At 45.6% G+C, this 17,820-nt stretch overlaps 1 pseudogene; it reads right to left on the reverse strand.

The window, feature by feature from the left end:
• Positions 1-17,820, reverse strand: part of LOC139274114 (zinc finger protein 585A-like) — a 452,513-nt pseudogene that overhangs the window by 392,185 nt on the left and 42,508 nt on the right.

Below are 17,820 nucleotides of genomic sequence, written 5' to 3' on the forward strand. Positions count from 1 at the left end.
CATTTCTGGTATCATAATTGTAAATCTAATTTCCAATCTCGCCAATTCCTCTATATCCTTTTTATAATATAAAGATCACAATTGTACACAGTACTCCAAATGTGGTCTAACCAAGGTTCGATACAAGTTCAGCATAACTTAGCTACTTTTCAATTCAATCCCCCTGGAAATAAACCCGAGTGCTTGGTTTACTCTTTTTAACGGCCTTATTAACCTACGTCGCTACTTTTGGTGATTTTTGCATTTGTATTCCGAGATCACTTTGCTCTTCTGCCCCATTTAGATTCTGGTTTTCCAACTAATATGTGACCTCCTTATTTCTGTTACCAAAATGCAATACCTCACATTTATCAGTGTTGAAATTCATTATATGCCAATTCTGCAAGTATATTAATGTAATAAGACATGTAGTACAGCACGGATTAGATACAGAGTAAAGCTCCCTCCACACTGACCCTTCAAACACTCCCAGGGCATAGACAACACGGGTTAGTGACAAAGTAATGCTCCCTCTGCACTGTCCCATCAAACATTTCCAGGTCATATATAGCACGGGCAAGGTATAGAGTTAAGTTCCCTCGACATATAGAGAGTAAAGCTCCCTTTATACTCCCCATCAAACACTCCCAGGCCAACTACAGCTTGGTTTAGATACAGAGTAAATCTCCTTCTACACCCTCCCAGGGCAGTTTCCAGTGGGCTTCCGCAGGGCTCAGTACTTGGTCCCCTGCTTTTTGTGATATATATATAATCAATGATTTGGACTTGAATGTAGGAGGTATGATTAAGAAGTTTGCAGATGATACAAAAATTGGCCCTGTGCTTGATAATGAAGAAGCGGTAGACTGCAGGAAGGTATCAATGGACTGGTCAGGTGGGCAGAACAGTGTCAAATGGAACTCAATCCGGAGAAGTGTGAGGTAATGCATTTGGGGAGGGCTAACAAGGAAATCGAATACACAATAAATGGTAGGACACTGAGAAGTGTAGAGGGACAAAGGGACCTTGGAGTGCATGTCCACAGATTCTAGAAGGTAGCAGGACAGGTAGATAAGGTGGTTAAGAAGGCATACGGGATACTTGCCTTTATTAGCCAAGGCATAGAATAGAAGATTAGGGAGGTTATGCTTGAACTGTATAAAAAACTACTTAGGCCACAGTTAGAGTACTGCGTGCAGTTCTGGTCACCACAGTACAGGAAAGATGTGACTGCCCCAGAGAGGATAGAGGAAATTTACGAGGATGTTGCCTGGACTGGAGAATTTTAGCTATGAGGAAAGATTGGATAGGCTGGGGTTGTTTTCTTTGGAACAGAGGAGGCTTAGGAGACCTAATTGAGGTGTATAAAATTATGAGGGGCCTAGATAGAGCAGATAGGAAGGACCTATTTCCCTCAGCAGAGGGTTGAATAACCAGGGGGCATAGATTTAAAGTAAGTGGTAGGAGGTTTAGTGGGGATTTGAGGAGAAATATTTTCACCAAGGTTGGTGGGGGTCTGAAACTCACTGCCTGAAAGAGTGATAGAGGCAGAAACCCTCATAGCATTTAAAAAGTACTTGGATATGCACTTGAAGTGCCGTAACCTACAAGGCTACGATCCAAGAGCTGGAAAGTGGGATCAGGCTGGAAAGCTCTTTGTCAGCAAGCACGGACATGATGGGCTGAATGGCCTCCTTCTGTGCTGTAAATTTCTATGATTCTCTGATCGCAAGGCTAGGAGAGACGCTCTTGAAGGTATGGGGAGCTCGGACTTGTCCGTGGGAGTAACAGACGGCAAGAGAACTCAAATAATCCCGAGCAATGCGGTGTTAGTCGTGGCTCAGTGGTAGTCTCTGAGTCAGTTGGTTGTGGGTTCAAGTCCACTCCCAGAGCATGGAGCATAAAATCAAAGCCGACATTCCAATGCAGTGCAGAGAGAGCGCTGCACTGTCAGGGGTGCCGTCTTTCACATGAGGCCCCATAAGAGCATAAGAAATAGGAGCAGGAGTAGGCCATTTGGCCCCTCGAATCTGCTCCATCATTTAATGATCATGGCTGATCTGATCTGATCTTGCCTTCAACTCCACTTCCCTGCCCACTCCTCACAACCCTCGACTTCCTTATCGTTCAAAAATCTGTCTATCTCCACCTTAAACATATTTAATGACCCAGCTTCTACAGCTCTCTGAGGTAGCGAATTCCAAAGATTCAGAAGAAATTGCTCCTGATTTCCCTTTTAAATGAGCGACCCCTTATTCTGAAACTATGCCCCCTAGTGTTAGATTCCTCCACAGGGGGAAACATCCTCTCTGCGTCTATCCTGTCAAGCCCTCTCAGAATCTTATATGTTTCAATAAGATCACCTCTCATTCTTCTAAACTCCAATGAATATAGGCCCTACCTGCTCAATCTTTCTTCATGACAACCCTTTCATCTCAGGAATCAACCTCGTGAACCTCCTCTGAACTGCCCCCAATGCAAGTATATCCTTCCTTAAAAAAGATGATCAAAACTGTACGCAGTACTCCAGGTGTGGTCTCACCAACAGTGTAGTTGTAGCAGGACTTCCCTACTTTTATACTGCATTTCCCTTGCAATAAAAGGTCAAAATTCCATTTGCCTTCTTAATTACGCTGTACCTGCATGCTAACTTTTTGTGTATCATGTACAAGGACCCCTCTGTATTGCAGCATTTTCTAATCTCTCCCCATTTAAATAATAATTTGCTTTTTTATTTTTCCTCACATTTTCCCACATTATACTCTATCTGCCAAACTTTTGCCCACTCACTGAGCTGATCTATGTCCCTTTGTAGATTATTTGCGTCTTCCTCACAACTTGCTTTCCCACTTATCTTTGTATCATCAGCATGTTTAGCTACATTCAATCGGTCCCTTCATCCAAGTCATTAATATAGATTGTAAATAGTTGAGGCCCCAGCACTGATCACTGTGGCACCCCACTTGTTACAGTTTGCCAGCCTGAAAATTACCCATTTATCCCTACTCTCTGTTTTCTGTTTGTTAGCCAATCCTCTATCCATGCTAATATATTACCCCCAATCCCGTGAGCTTTTATCTTGTGCAGTAATCTTTTATGTGGCACCTTATCGAATGCCTTCTGAAAATCCAAATACACGACATCTACTGGTTCCCCTTTATCCACCCTGTTCATTACATCCTCAAAGAACTCCATCAAATTTGTCAAACATGATTTCCCTTTCATAAAACCATGCTGACTCTGCTTGACTGCATTATGATTTTCTAAATAATGGACTCCAGCATTTTCCCAATGACATGTTAGTCTAACTGGTCTACAGTTTCCCGCTTTCTGTCTCCCTCCATTCTTAAATAGGGGAATTACATTTGCTATTTTCCAATCTGCTGGGACCTCTCCAGAATCCAGGGATTTTTGGTAGATTACAACCAATGTGGCCACCATCTCTGCAGCCATTTCTTTTAAGACCCTAGGATGCAGGCTATTAGGACCAGGGGACTTGTCCACCTTTAGTCCCATTAGTTTGCCTAGTACCTTTTTTCCCTAGCAATAGTGATTGTTTTAAGTTCTCCCCTCCCAATAGCCCCTTGATTATCAATTATTGGGATGCTTTCAGTGTCTTTTACAGCGAAGACCGATACAAAATATTTATTTAAATTCTCTGCCATTTCCTTGTTTCCCATTATTAATTCCCCAGTCTCCTCTTCTAAGGGACCAACTTAGCTACTCTCTTCCTTTTTATATATCTGTAGAAGCTTACTGTCTGTTTTTATATTTCTTGCTAGTTTACTCTCAATCTATTCACTTTTTTTTTCTCGTTGTCCTTTGCTATTTTCTAAAAAGTTCCCAATCTTCTGGCCTTTCATTAATCTTCGCAACATTGTATGCCTTTGTTTTCAATTTGATACCACCCTTTACTTCTTAGTTAGCCATGGATGGTTCATCCTTCTTAGAGTCTTTCTTTCTCATTGGAATATACCTTTGCTGAGTTATGAAATAGCTCCTTAAATGTCTGCCACTCCTTATCTACTGTCTTACCCTTCCTTTGTAATTGCCTTTATTTTTCAGGGCACTATTTTGAGACCCAAGTTTCTCACCCTCAAACCGAATTTGGAATTCTACCATACTATGATCACTCTTCCCAAGAGGATCCTTTACTATGAGATCATGAATTAATCCCAGTCGCATTACACATTACCAATTCTAAAATAGTCTGCTCCCTGGTTGGTTCCACAGCGCATTGTTCTAAGAAAACATCCCGAATACACTATGAACTCTTCCTCAAGGCTACCTAATCTTTATATTGATATATCCAATCAATATAAAGATTTAAATCGTCTATGCTTATTGCAGTACCTTTCTTATAAGCCTCCATTATTTCTTGATTTATATGCTGTCCTGATAGGCTACTCCCACCAGTGACTTCTTTCCCTTATTATTTCTTATCTCCACCCATACTGATTCTACATCTTGATCTTCTGAGAATCAGAACCATCTGACCTCTCAAGTGGGCATAAAAGATTCCATGACGTTATTTCGAAGAAATCTCTCTGGTGTCCTGGCTAACGTTTATCCCTCAACCAACATCACTAAAACAGAGGCCGTGAAAGGCACTTTATAAATACAAAGGAGAAAAGGAACAGTCGATAACAGGACATCAATTAGTCTCCTCTTGGAGAAAGCAAGGAATCGACTCACTGTATGTAGGAAACAAAGCTGATTTATTTGATTGTTGTTTGACAGAGGGTGCAGAAAAGATTTACAAGAATGATTCCAGGGATGAGGGACTTCAGTTACATGGATAGACTGGTGAAGCTGGGGTTGTTCTTCTTAGAACAGAGAAGGTTGAGAGGAATTTGATAGAGGTGCTCGAAAATCATGAGGGGTCTGGACAGAGTAGAGAGAAAATATTCCCATTGGCGGAAGGATTGAGAACCAGAGGACACAGATTCAAGGTGATTGGCAAAAGAACCAAAGGCGACATGAGAAAAAACTTTGTTTTAAGCAGCGAGTGGTTAGGATCTGGAATGCACGGCCTGAAAGGCTGGTGGAGGCAGATTCAATCGTGGCTTTCAAAAAGGGCATTGGATAAGTACCAGAAATAAAACATTTGCAGGGCCACGGGGAAAGGGTGGGGAGTGGGACTTGCAGAGAGCCGGCACGGACTCGACGGTCCGAAAGGCCTCCTTCTGTGCTGTAACCATTCTATGATTCTATGATATCCAGAAAATTAAACTCCAGCCCAGTTAGAGGGATTAATTACACCAGCAGCAACAAACTCCAACTGTCCAAGTGAACAGGGTTCAGTCCTGGATGTGATTAACGGCAACAATAAAAGCAGAATCCAACCCCTGCAGTCACTTGTGAACTCGCTGGTGTAACTGAAGGTTGGATAAACGAGTGAAGCCCTTCCCACACTCGGAGCAGATGAACGGCCTCTCCCCAGTGTGAATGCGTTGGTGTTTCATCAGATCATTTCTGCTTTTATAGCTCCTTTCACAGTCAGAACATTTAAACGGTCTCTTACTGGTGTGAACAAGTTGGTGTTCAGTGAGGTGGGATGAACGAGTGAATGCCTTCCCACACACAGAACAGGTAAAAGGTCTCTCCCCGGTATGAATACGCTGGTGAGCATGAAGCTCGAATGAATTAGTGAATCCCTTTCCACACACAGAGCAGATGAACGGCCTCTCTCCTGTGTGAGCTCGCTGGTGACTCAGATGATGAGATGATTTAGCAAACCATTTCCCACATACGGGACAGACGAACGGTCTCTCCCCAGTGTGAACTCGCTTGTGTTTAATGAGGTGTGAAGATGCAGTGAATTTCTTCCCACATACGGGAGAGGTAAACGGCCTCTCCCCAGTGTGAACACGCTGGTGTCTCACCAGGCTGGATGAACAAGTGAATCCTTTCTCACACACGGAGCAGGTGAACGGTCTCTCCCCAGTGTGAATTCGCTGGTGTGCCAGCAGGCTAGATGAATAAGTGAATCCCTTCCCACACACAGTGCAGGTGAACGACCTCTCCCCAGTGTGAACTCGCTGGTGTTCAGTGAGGTGGGATGAACGAGTGAATCCCTTCCCACACACAGTGCAGGTGAACGGCCTCTCCCCAGTGTGAACACGCTGGTGTTCAGTGAGGTTGGATGTACGAGTGAATCCCTTCCCACACCCGGGGCAGGTGAATGGCCTCTCCCCGGTGTGACTGCGTCGATGAGTTTCCAGCGCAGAGGGACAATTGAATCCCTTCCCACAGTCCCCACATTTCCACGGTTTCTCCATGGTGCGGGTGTCCATGTGTCTCTCCAGGTTGGACGATCAGTTGAAGCCTCGTCCACACACAGAACACGTGTACGGTTTCTCCCCGCTGTGAATGGTGTGATGTTTTTTCAGGCTGTGTAACTGGTCAAAGCTCTTTCCACAGTCAGTGCACTGGAACACTCTCACTCGGGTGTGTGTCTCGGTGCTTTTCCAGTCACACTGATGTTTTAAATCTTTTCCCACAGACAGAACAGACAAACATTTCTCCTTTCACATTCAAAGGCTGATATTCAAGTGAATCGAGTGACTCTGTCAGATCTTGATATGATTGGTTCTAGTTTCCCGTCTGTAAATCCTCCTTTTCTAATATCCTGTAAAAGGTGTTTACAAAAGTCAGCACTGGAAGTGCAGGATAGAAATTGAGGACAGACAATCCTACTTTTTATGGAACATTCTTTCCTCTCTTGTTCTCCAAAGCTGTAAATTCCCGTCCCACACTCTCCCTCCACCCTGTGCTGAAATCCAAACTCATCGCACCACCTCCATCATTTCTTTCTTCCATCTGCAGTTTTCTCACTCCCTCTTCTCTGGTTGGGTTCAGTTCTACATCCTGTCTGTGCAGACTGAGAATAAATGAGGAAATGATTGTCTCTCCAGATCACTGGGACCCTAAAGCCCCGCCCGCCCTCTGCTCCTGTACCAAGATGGCCACGCAGGCACGCTGATCGTGTCTAAGAATTCGGCTAGTTACCCCGAGCGGTCGGGTCCATCACCGCGGGTCAAACATGTGTCCTGCCGGTTCATATTAGGTGCCTGAGGCCTACACCAGGTGTTTATGAAGCTGCCCATCCCACCCAGGGGTCCAATTCCTCCGCTGAGCCCACAAGCTCCTACTGACTTGCGGAACGTCTCTTCCGCCTCAGACCACCTCCACCACTGGCACTGCGCCTGCTCAGAGCACAGCCCGGTCCCGTGTCTGGGCTCCTGGTGTTATTGATAGAGGACTTTACCCCTGCGCGGGGGATTCTGGTTACAGAAGTAAACGTCGCAACATTTGGTAATGAAATGGATTCATTCAGGACAGACAGCAGGGATTATTGCAGGAAATAACACAGTGCAGTGAGAAAGGAAATGCAATAGATGTAGTGAATGCAGTGGATGGATTGTCAAAAGGTGTTTGATAAGGTGCCGGACAGGAGGCTTGTTGATCAAATTAAGGCTCATGGTATTAAAGGGAGTGGGGCAGTGTGGAGAGGAAGTTGGGTAAAGGGCAGAAAACAGAGAGTAGTGGTTAATGGATGTTCTTCAGACTGGAGGGATGTAAACAGTGGTGTCCCCAGGGTCAGTGTGGGGACCATTGCTCTTAATATAGAGACAGGGTCTGGGCTAGGGTATAAGCACATAAGAATTAGAAGCAGGAGTAGGCCCTTTGGCCCCTCGAGCCTGCTCCACCATTCAATAAGATCATATCGATTCATCAATTGATCCACCGCTACGAAAAACAATAAGAATAAAACCGGACGGACCACTCGGCATCGACCTCCGCACCGGCTACGGACCCGACAACGGCCCACCCAGCCCAGTCTTTCTCACCAACATCTGGGGATTTGTGCCAAAATTGGAAGAGATGTCCCAGACTAGTCAAGCAACAGCCTGACATAGTCATACACGCAGAATCATACCTTTCAGCCAATGTCCCAGACTCCTCCATCACCATCCCTGGGTATGTCCTGTCCCACCGGTGGCGGTACAGTAGTATACAGTCGGGAGGGTGTGGCTCTGGGAGTCCTCAACATTGACTCCGAACCCCATGAAGTCTCGTGGCTTCAGGTCAAGCATGGATAAGGAAACCTCCTGCTGATGACCACCTACCGCCCTCCCTCAGCTGATGAATCAGTACTCCTCCATGTTGAACATCACTCAGAAGAAGCACTGAGAGTAGCAAGGTGCACAGAATGTACTCTGGGTGGGGGACTTCAATGTCCATCAAGACTGGCTCGGTAGCACCACTACTGACCGAGCTGGCCGAGTGCTGAAGGACATAGCTGCCAGACTGGGCCTGCAGCAGGTGCTGAGAGAACCAATATATGAGGGGAAAACCCGACTTGCGCCCATCCCTTCGGAAAGGGCACGAGAGCGGGAGCAGCGGTAAGCCTACAAAGGACATGAGTCAGCCAAGCAGCGGGACTTCGGAAAGGGCGAGAGAGCGGGAGCAGCGGTAAGCCTACAAAGGGCGTGAGTCAGCCGAGCAGACAGCCGAAACAGCACCAAGTGACCTGGGAGGAGAAGAAGTAAAAAGATTCAAAGTGTGACATCACAGAAAAGCAGGCAAGTGATTGGTTGGTCAGTTTTTCTCTCTTTTCTTGGGCATTGGTTTAAATTAAGAGCTAGGATTAAAAATCTAAACTTTCAAAATGTAAAAACTTAATTAATTGAATACATTCGAGATGGCAGGGCAGGCGATGTGTTACTGCTGCTGCAGGTGGGAGCTGGTTGACCCCATTGAGGTCCACGGTGACCACATCTGCAGTAAGTGTTGGCTGCTCGAGGAACTTCGGCTCCATGTTGATGAGCTGGAGTCCGAGCTGCAGACACTGCGACACATCAGGGAGGGGGAGAGTTACCTGGACCTTGTGTTCCAGGAGGCAGTCACACCCCTTAGATTCATCAATTCAAATTTGGTCCGTGGTTAGGGACAGGATGGTGTGACTACGAGTGAGGCAGCTGTGGGGACCCAGGAGGTAGTGATGGAGGAGCCTCAGTCCTTGCAATTGTCCAACAGGTACGAGATTTTTGCTCCCTGTTTGGACGAGGGCAGGGACTGCAGGGAGGATGAGCAAACTGACCACAGCGCCGTGGTACAGGAGTCCATTCAAGTGGGAGGAGTAAAAAGAAATGTTGCAGTGTTAGGAAACAGTATAGTTTCAGAGATAGATACTGTTCTCTGCAGCCGAGTGCGTGAGTCCTGAAGGCTGTGATGCCTGCGCGGTGCCAAGGTTAAGGACATCTCCTCTGGGCTGGAGAGGGATTGGAGTAGGAGGGGGAAGATCCAGTTGTCGTGGTCCACGTACCAATGACATAGGCAGAACAAGAAAGGAGTTCTGCTGAGGAGTTTGAGCAGCTAGGGTCTAAATTAAAAAGCAGAATCACAAAGGCAATAATCTCTGGATTACTACCCGAGCCACAAGCAAATATATTTTGGTGAGAAGGAAAGACTTTAAGCGACAAGGGAACTATCCGTGGTTAATGAAGGAAGTAAAGGATGGGATCAAATTGAAAACAATGGCATACAAAGTGACCAAGGTTAGTGGGAGGCCAGAGCATTGGCAAATGTTTTTAAAAACAGCAAATGATGACTTAAGAAATAATAAAGAGAGGGAAGATAGATTATGAGAGTAAACTAGCAAGCAATATAAAAAGAGCTTCTACAGGTATGTAAAAAGGATAGGGTAGCTAAAGTAAATGTTGGTCTTTAGAGGATGAGACTGGGGAATTAATAATAGGGAACAGGGAAATGGCAGAGACTTGGAACAAATATTTTGTATCAGTCTTCACGGTAGAAGACACTAAAAACACCCCAATAATAGATAATCAAGGGGCTATAGCGAGGGGGAAACTTAAAGCAATCACTAAAGAAAAAGTGCTCAGTAAAATAATGGGACGAAAGGTGGAAAAGTCCCTTGGACCTGATGGCTTGCAACCTCAGGTCTTAATACACAGTAAAGCTCCCTCTACACTGTCCTATCAAATACTCCCAGGGCCGGCACAGCACAGGTTCGATGCAAAGTAAAAATCCCTCTACACCGGCCAACAAACATGCCAAGGGCAGGTAAAGCATGGGTTAGGCAGAGGGTAAAGCTTCCTCTATACTTCCCCATCAAACAATGGCAAGGCAGGTACAGCACGGGTTAGATGCAGAACAAATCTCCCTCTAAACTGCCTCATCAAACATTCCTAGGGCAGGTACAGCGCGGATTAGATATAGCGGAAAGCTCCCACTACACTGTCCCATCAAACACTCACAAGGCAGGTACAGCAATGGGTTAGGCAGAGAGTCAAGCTCCCTCGACACTGTCCCATCAAACACTCCCAGGGCAGGTACAGCAGATTAGATACAGAGCAAATCTCTCTCTCCACTGTCCCATCAAAACCTCAAAGGATAGATACAGAACATAAGAAATAGGAGCAGGAGTAGGCCATTTGGCCCCTCGAGCCTGCTCCGCCATTCAATAAGCTCATGGCTGATCTGATCCTGGCCTCAACTCCACTTCCCCTCCCGCTCTCCATAACCCTTGACTCCCTTATCATTCAAAAATTTCTCTATCCCCGCCTTAAGTACATTCAATGACCCAGCCTCCACAGCTCTCTGAGGTAGAGAATTCCAAAAATTCACGACACTCAGATAAGAAATTCCTCCTCCTTTCAGTTTTAAACAGGTGACCTCTTATTCTGAAACTATGTCCCCTAGTTCTACATTCCCCCAAGAGGGGAAACATCCTCTCTGCATCTACAATGTCAAGCCCCCTTAAAATTTTATACATTTCAATTAGATCACCTCTAAGTCTTCTAAACTCCAATGTGTATAGGCCCAACCTGCTTTACCTTCCTTCATATGACAATCCCTTCATCTCAGTAATCAACCCCTCGTGAACCTCTCTGAACTGCCTCCAGTACAAGTATACCCCTCCTTAAATACGGAGACCAAAACTGCACGCAGTTCTCCAGGTGTGGTCTTACCAACGACCTGTACAGTTGTAGAAGGACTTTTTTACTTTTATACTCCAGCCCCCTTGCATTAAAGGACAACATTCCATTTGCGTTCCTAATTACTTGCTGTACCTGCATGCTAACTTTTTGTGTTTAATGTACAAGGACCCCCAGATCCCTCTGTACCACCGCATTTTGTAATCTCTCCCCATTTAAATAATAATTTGCTTTTTTATTTTTCCTACCAAAGTGGATAACCTCACATTTTCCCACATTATACTCCATCTGCCAATTTTTTGCCCACTCAATTAGCCCATCTATATCCCTTTGTAGATTCTTTGTGTCCTTCTCACAACTTCCTAGGTTAGCACAGGTTCAGTACACGGCAAATCTCTGTCTACATTAGCCCATCAAACACGCCCAGGACAGGTACAGTATGGATTAGATACATTGTAAAGTTGCCTCTACACTGTCACATCAAATACTCTCAGGGCAGCTACAGCACGGGTTAGGTACCGATTAAAGCTCCCTCTGCACTGTCCCAAAAACACTGCCAGGGCAGGGACAGTACAGGTCAGGTACAGAATAAACCTCGATCTACACTGTCCCATCAAACACTCGCAGGGCATGTATAGCATGGGTCAGATACAGAGTATAGTTCCCTCTACACTGTCCCATCAAACACTCCCAGAGCAGGTACAGCACAGGTCAGAAACAGAGTAAGGCTTTGTCTACACTGTCCCACCAAATATTTGCAGGGCAGGTACAGCACGGATTAAATAGAATAAACCTCCCTCTATATTGTCCCAACAAACACTCCCAGGATAGGTACAGCACGGATTACATACAGCCTAAAGCTCCCTCTACACTGTCCCATCAAACATAACTAGGGCAGGTAGAGTACGGGTTAGACACAGAGGAAAGCTCCCCCTACACCAACCCATCAAAGCTCACAGGGTAGGTAGAGCATGGGTTAGATACAGAGCAAAGCTCCCTCTGCAGTGTCCCATCAATCACTTACAAGACAGGTACAGCACGGGTTATGCAGAGAGTAAAGTTCTCTCTACACTGTCCCATCAGACACTACCAGGGCAGGTACAGTACTGATTAGATACAGCATAAAGCTCTCTGTACACTGTCCTGTCAAAAACTCCCGGGGCATGTACAGCATGGGTTAGATACAGAGTAATACTCCCTCTACACTGTCCAATTAAACATTCCCAGGGCAGGTACAGCATGGGTTAGATACAGAGTAAGTCTCCCTCTACACTATCCCATCAAATACTCCAAGGGCAGGTATGGAACATAAGAAATAGGAGCAGAGTAGGCCATTTGGTCCCTCGAGCCTGCTCCGCCATTCAATAAGATCATGGCTGATCAAATCCAGGCCTTAACTCCACTTCCCCGCCCACTCCCCATAATCCTTATCTTTCAAAAATCTGTCTATCCCCACCTTAAATATATTCAATGACCCAGCCCCCACAGCTCTCGAAGGTAACGAATTCCAAAGATTCACAACCCTCAGAGAAGAAATCCCTCCTCATTTCCCTTTTAAATGACCGACCCCTTATTCTGAAACTATGCCCCCTAGTGTTAGATTCCCCCACGTGGGGAAACATCCTCTCTGTATCTACCCTGTCAAGCCCCCTCACAATCTTATACGTTTCAATAAGATCACCTCTACGTTTTCTAAACTCCAATGAGTACAGTCCCAACCTGCTCAACCTTTCTCATTATGACAACCCCTTCATCTCAGCAATCAACCTCGTGAACCTTCTCTGAACTGCCTCCAGTGCAAGTATATCCTTCCTGAAATAAGGAGACCAAAACTGTACGCAGTACTCCAGTTGTGGTCTTACCAACGCCATGTACAGTTGCAGCAGGACTTCCCTACTTTTATACTCCATCCCCCTTGCAATAAAGACCAACATTCCATTTGCCTTCCTAATTAATTGCAGTAACTGCATGCTGAATGTTTGTGTTTCATGTACAAGGACCCCCAGATCCCTCTGTACCACCGCATTTTGTAATCTCTCACAATTTAAATAATAATTTGCTTTTTTATTACTTCTACTAACATGGATACCCTCACATTTTCCCACATTATACTCCATCTGCCAAAGCTTTTCCCACTCACTTAGCCTATCTATATTCGTTTGTAGATTCTTTGCGTCCTCCTCACAACTTGCTAGGTTAGCACAGGTTAGATACACAGTAAACCTCTCTCTACATTATCCCATCAAGCACTCCCAGTGCAGGTACAGCACGGGTTAGGTGCAGAGTAAAGCTCCCTCTTCACTGTCCCAAAAACACTCCCAGAGCAGGTACAGTACTGGTTAGATATACAGCAAAGCTCCCTCTACACTGTCTATTCAAACACTCGCAGGGCAGGTACAGCACGGGTTAGATACAGAGTAAAGCTCCCTCTACACTGTCCCATCAAACACTCACAGGACTGGTATAGCACAGATTGGATACAGCGTAAAGTTCCCTCTACACTGTCCCATCAAATACTTCCAAGGCGGGTACAGTACACATTAGATACAGCATAAAGCCCAATTTATACTGTCCCGTCAAACACTCCCAAGGCAGTTACAGTACAGGTTAGATACAGAGTAAACCTCCATCTACACTGTCCTATCAGACACTCCCAGGGCAGGTACAGCTTGGGTTAAATACAGAGTAAAACTCCCTCTATATTATCCCATCAAACAATGCCAGAGCAGGCACAGCACAGATTAGATACAGAGTTTCCCATGTGGTGGCTGTCGTGCAACGGCCACCATATGTTTAAAAAAAGCCACGCACAGGCATCTTCCACCCTTCAGGATGTAGTTCAGGACCTGGAATATTAGGTCCTTCATTGAAACACCTGTGAACTCATCCTTTTTTGGCGTGGAAGCAAGTCATCCTCGTTTGCAGATGACACTAAGCTGGGTGGCAGTGTGAGCTGTGAGGAGGATGTTAAGAGGCTGCAGGGTGACTTGGACAGGTTAGGTGAGTGGGCAAATGCATGGCAGATGCAGTATAATGTAGGCAAATGTGAGGTTATCCACTTTGGTGGCAAAAACAGGAAGGCAGAATATTATCTGAATGGTGACAGATTAGGAAAAGGGAAGGTGCAACGAGACCTGGGTGTCATGGTACATCAGTCATTGAAAGTTGGCATACAGGCACAGCAGGCGGTGAAGAAGGTAAATGGCATGTTGGCCTTCATAGCGAGAGGATTTGAGTATAGAAGCAGGGAGGCCTTATTGCAGTTGTACAGGGCCTTGGTGAGGCAACACCTTGAATATTGTGTACAGTTTTGGTATCCTAATCTGAGGAAGGATATTCTTGCTCTTGAGGGAGTGCAGCGAAGGTTCACCAGACTGATTCCCGGGATGGCAGGACTGACATATGAAGAAAGACTGGATCGACTAGGCTTATATTCACTGGAATTTAGAAGAATGAGAGGGGATCTCACAGAAAAATATAACATTCTAATAGGATTGGACAGATTAGATGCAAGAAGAATGTTCCCGATGTTGGAGAAGTCCAGAACCAGGGGTCACAGTCGAAGGATAAGCCATTTAGGACCGAGATGGAGAAACTTCTTCACTCAGTGAATTGTGAACCTGTGGAATTCTCCACCACAAAAAGTTGTTGAAGCCAGTTCGTTAGATATATTCAAAAGGGAGTTAGATGTGACCCTTATGGCTAAAGGGATCAAGGGGTATGGAGAGAAAGCAGGAATGGGGTACTGAAGTTGCATGATCAGCCATGATCATATTGAATGGTGGTGCAGGCTCGAAGGGCCGAATGGCCTACTCCTGCACCTATTTTCTATGTTTCAAGGGACTGCCAATGATGATGATGAGATACAGAGTAAACCTCTCTCTACACTGTCTCATCAGATACAACTCGAGCAGGTAGAATACAGGTTAGATTCAGAGAAAAGCTTCCCCTACAGCGACCCATCAAAGCTCACAGGGCAGGCAGAGCACGGGTTAGATAGAGCAAAGCTCCCTTTACACTGTCCCAACAAACATTCACAGGACATGTACAACACGGGTTCAGTAAAGAGCGAAGCTCCCTTTATACTGTCCCATCAAGCACTCCCAGGGCAGGGACAGTACGAATTAGATACACAGTAATCTGTGTCAGAGGAAACTGCATCCCAGTGAGAGTCAGTGCCAGAGGAAACTGTATCCCAGTGAGAGTCAGTGCCAGAGGAAACTGTACCCCAGTGAGAGTCAGTGCCAGAGGAAACTGTATCCCATTGAGAGTCAGTGCCAGAGGAAACTGTACCCCAGAGAGAGTCAGTGCCAGAGGAAACTGTACCCCAGTGAGAGTCAGTGCCAGAGGAAACTGTACCCCAGTGAGAGTCAGTGCCAGAGGAAACTGTACCCCAGTGAGAGTCAGTGCCAGAGGAAACTGTACCCCAGTGAGAGTCAGTGCCAGAGGAAACTGTACCCCAGTGAGAGTCAGTGCCAGAGGAAACTGTACCCCAATGAGAGTCAGTGCCAGAGGAAAATGTACCCCAGTGAGAGTCAGTGCCAGAGGAAACTGTACCCCAGTGAGAGTCAGTGCCAGAGGAAACTGTACCCCAGTGAGAGTCAGTGCCAGAGGAAACTGTACCCCAGTGAGAGTCAGTGCCAGAGGAATCATGCAGCAGAGCCTGGTGTCCAGTCGTCTTGGATCCCCTTGCCATTGGACCAAGACCTTGCTTTGCCAAGACCGTGTGGTAGCTAATGTGCAAGGGCCACCTCACGTTAAAATAATTCACGCCGTTAGCAATACAAAACAATCCTCTTCCTCTGCAGTTATCAATCTATTGCAATTTCCCATGCCTGTAGTTTCGTTATATTACAATTTAAAATATCTTCAGTTATCAGCAACAAATTGCATTTATATCACACCTTAAACGTAGTAAAATGTCCCAAGGCACTTCACAGGACCGTTAGCAAACAGAATTTGACACCCAGTCACGTAACGAAATATTAGCACAGGATTAAAAGCTTGTTCAAAAGGGTAGGTATTAAGGAGCATTTTGAAGCTGGAGAAGTTTAAGGAGGGAATTCCAGAGCTTATGGTCTCGGCAGCTGAAGGTATGGCCACCAATATTGGAGGGATGAAAATTGGGGCTGCTCAAGAGGCCAGAGTTGGAGGAGTGCAAAGATCTCTGAGGGTTGTAGGGCTGGAGGAGGTTACAGCAATTGGGAGGGGCAAGGTCCTGGACGGATTTCAAAGCAAGGATGAGCATTTTGAAATCGATGGAGCAGGAGCCAATGTAGTTCAGTGAGCACAGGGGTGATGGGTGAATGAAAATTAGTACAAGTTGGGATGAGAGGGCTGAGGACAGATTGATTCGAATAAGCCTATATTCTCTGGAGTTTCGAAGAATGGAAGGTGATATCATTGAAACATAGAATTGACACAGGCTGGATAGTCTAGAGCTAGGGGTCCTAGTATTAGGATAAGAGATTGGCCATTTAAGACTGAGATGAGATATTTCTTCACTTAAGAGTTGTGCATCTTTGAAACTCTCTATCAAATAGAGATCTTACTGAATGGTGGAGCAGACGGGGGGGGGCCATATGGCCTACGCCTGCTGCTATTTGTGTTCTTGAGTAAGGATTGTTTTTGATAAGCTTAAGCTTGCGGAGAGTGCGAGGTGTGAGGCCGATCAGGAGAGCAATGGAATAGTCCAATGTAGTGGTAACAGAGACATGGATGAGGGTTTGAGCAGATGAGCTGAGGAAGGGGCAGAGACCTGCGATGTTATGGAGCTGGAAGTAAACGTACTTGGTGATTGAGGGAATATGGGTTCGGAAGCTCATCTCAGGGTCAAGTACAACGCCAATCAATAAATTGCAACTCTATATATCTGTGTTTGTTTATTCGAATACTACACACCTCGAGTGATCAATGCTTCAAGAGTAGTACTTATCAACATATTTTCTGTTAATTCCAAATATTCATGATTGAATAATTGATTCTGTCGATGATAAGCCGTGCTGGTATTTCAGATTGGTTTGTGCATCGTGATCAATGAATTGACTATGATGCTTCCGGTTCAATCTTTCCAATGGCTTTCTCACCAGATGGGAAATATTTGAACATTGAGATCTGATGGTGTCGGTGTGAGTTCAGTCCCACCGAATGTACAGAGACGGGTCCATCTGCTGGTCTCTGCCTCAAACTGGAGTCACCTCTTAGATCAAAGCCCTTTACTCTAAAACACACACAAGATTCACTGTGACTGTGTGTTTAGAGACAGAAACTGATCTCATTTCACATCCCATTGCACGGCCTCATGCTGGATAATTGTGCTCGGTGGTCAGTCTCTCCCAGTCTCATTTCCTGTCTTACCTTGTAACCTGTGTGTACTGTCTACAGGACCGGTGTGTATCTGAGTAAATGGCACTTTCTCTTACCTTTCTCCCCAGTCGATCTATTGAAGCACTTTCAATCGGAAGGGGCTCCCTGGTTGGTGATCTCACAATCCTGTGCTGGTTCACCTGCTGTTGTTCCTCAGTCCACAATCCCTGTTTCCTTCCAGCTGTGGAACTTTCTCAATCACTCCGCCATTCACAGGGAGATCTAATTATGGCAGGGCAGAAAATTAGAAGAATATTAATGTTGTGAAGTGGAATGTAAAGTGTTTTTCCAATGTTTCAGAAAAGTATATGTCCAGTATTTCTGTTTGATTTTATCCTATTCCTCAAGATTCAAGTCCCGCCCGTCTGGACTTACAGAAAATCACCAGAATTTTCCCCGGGTTACACACTGTCTGATCTCACCGGGCTCCCGGGTTATACGCTGTCTGATCTCACCGGGCCCCCGGGTTACACACTGTCTGATCTCACTGGGCCCCCGGGTTACACATTGT

The sequence above is a fragment of the Pristiophorus japonicus genome, chromosome 9 (assembly GCF_044704955.1).
Source record: "Pristiophorus japonicus isolate sPriJap1 chromosome 9, sPriJap1.hap1, whole genome shotgun sequence".
Lineage (NCBI taxonomy): Eukaryota > Metazoa > Chordata > Chondrichthyes > Pristiophoridae > Pristiophorus > Pristiophorus japonicus.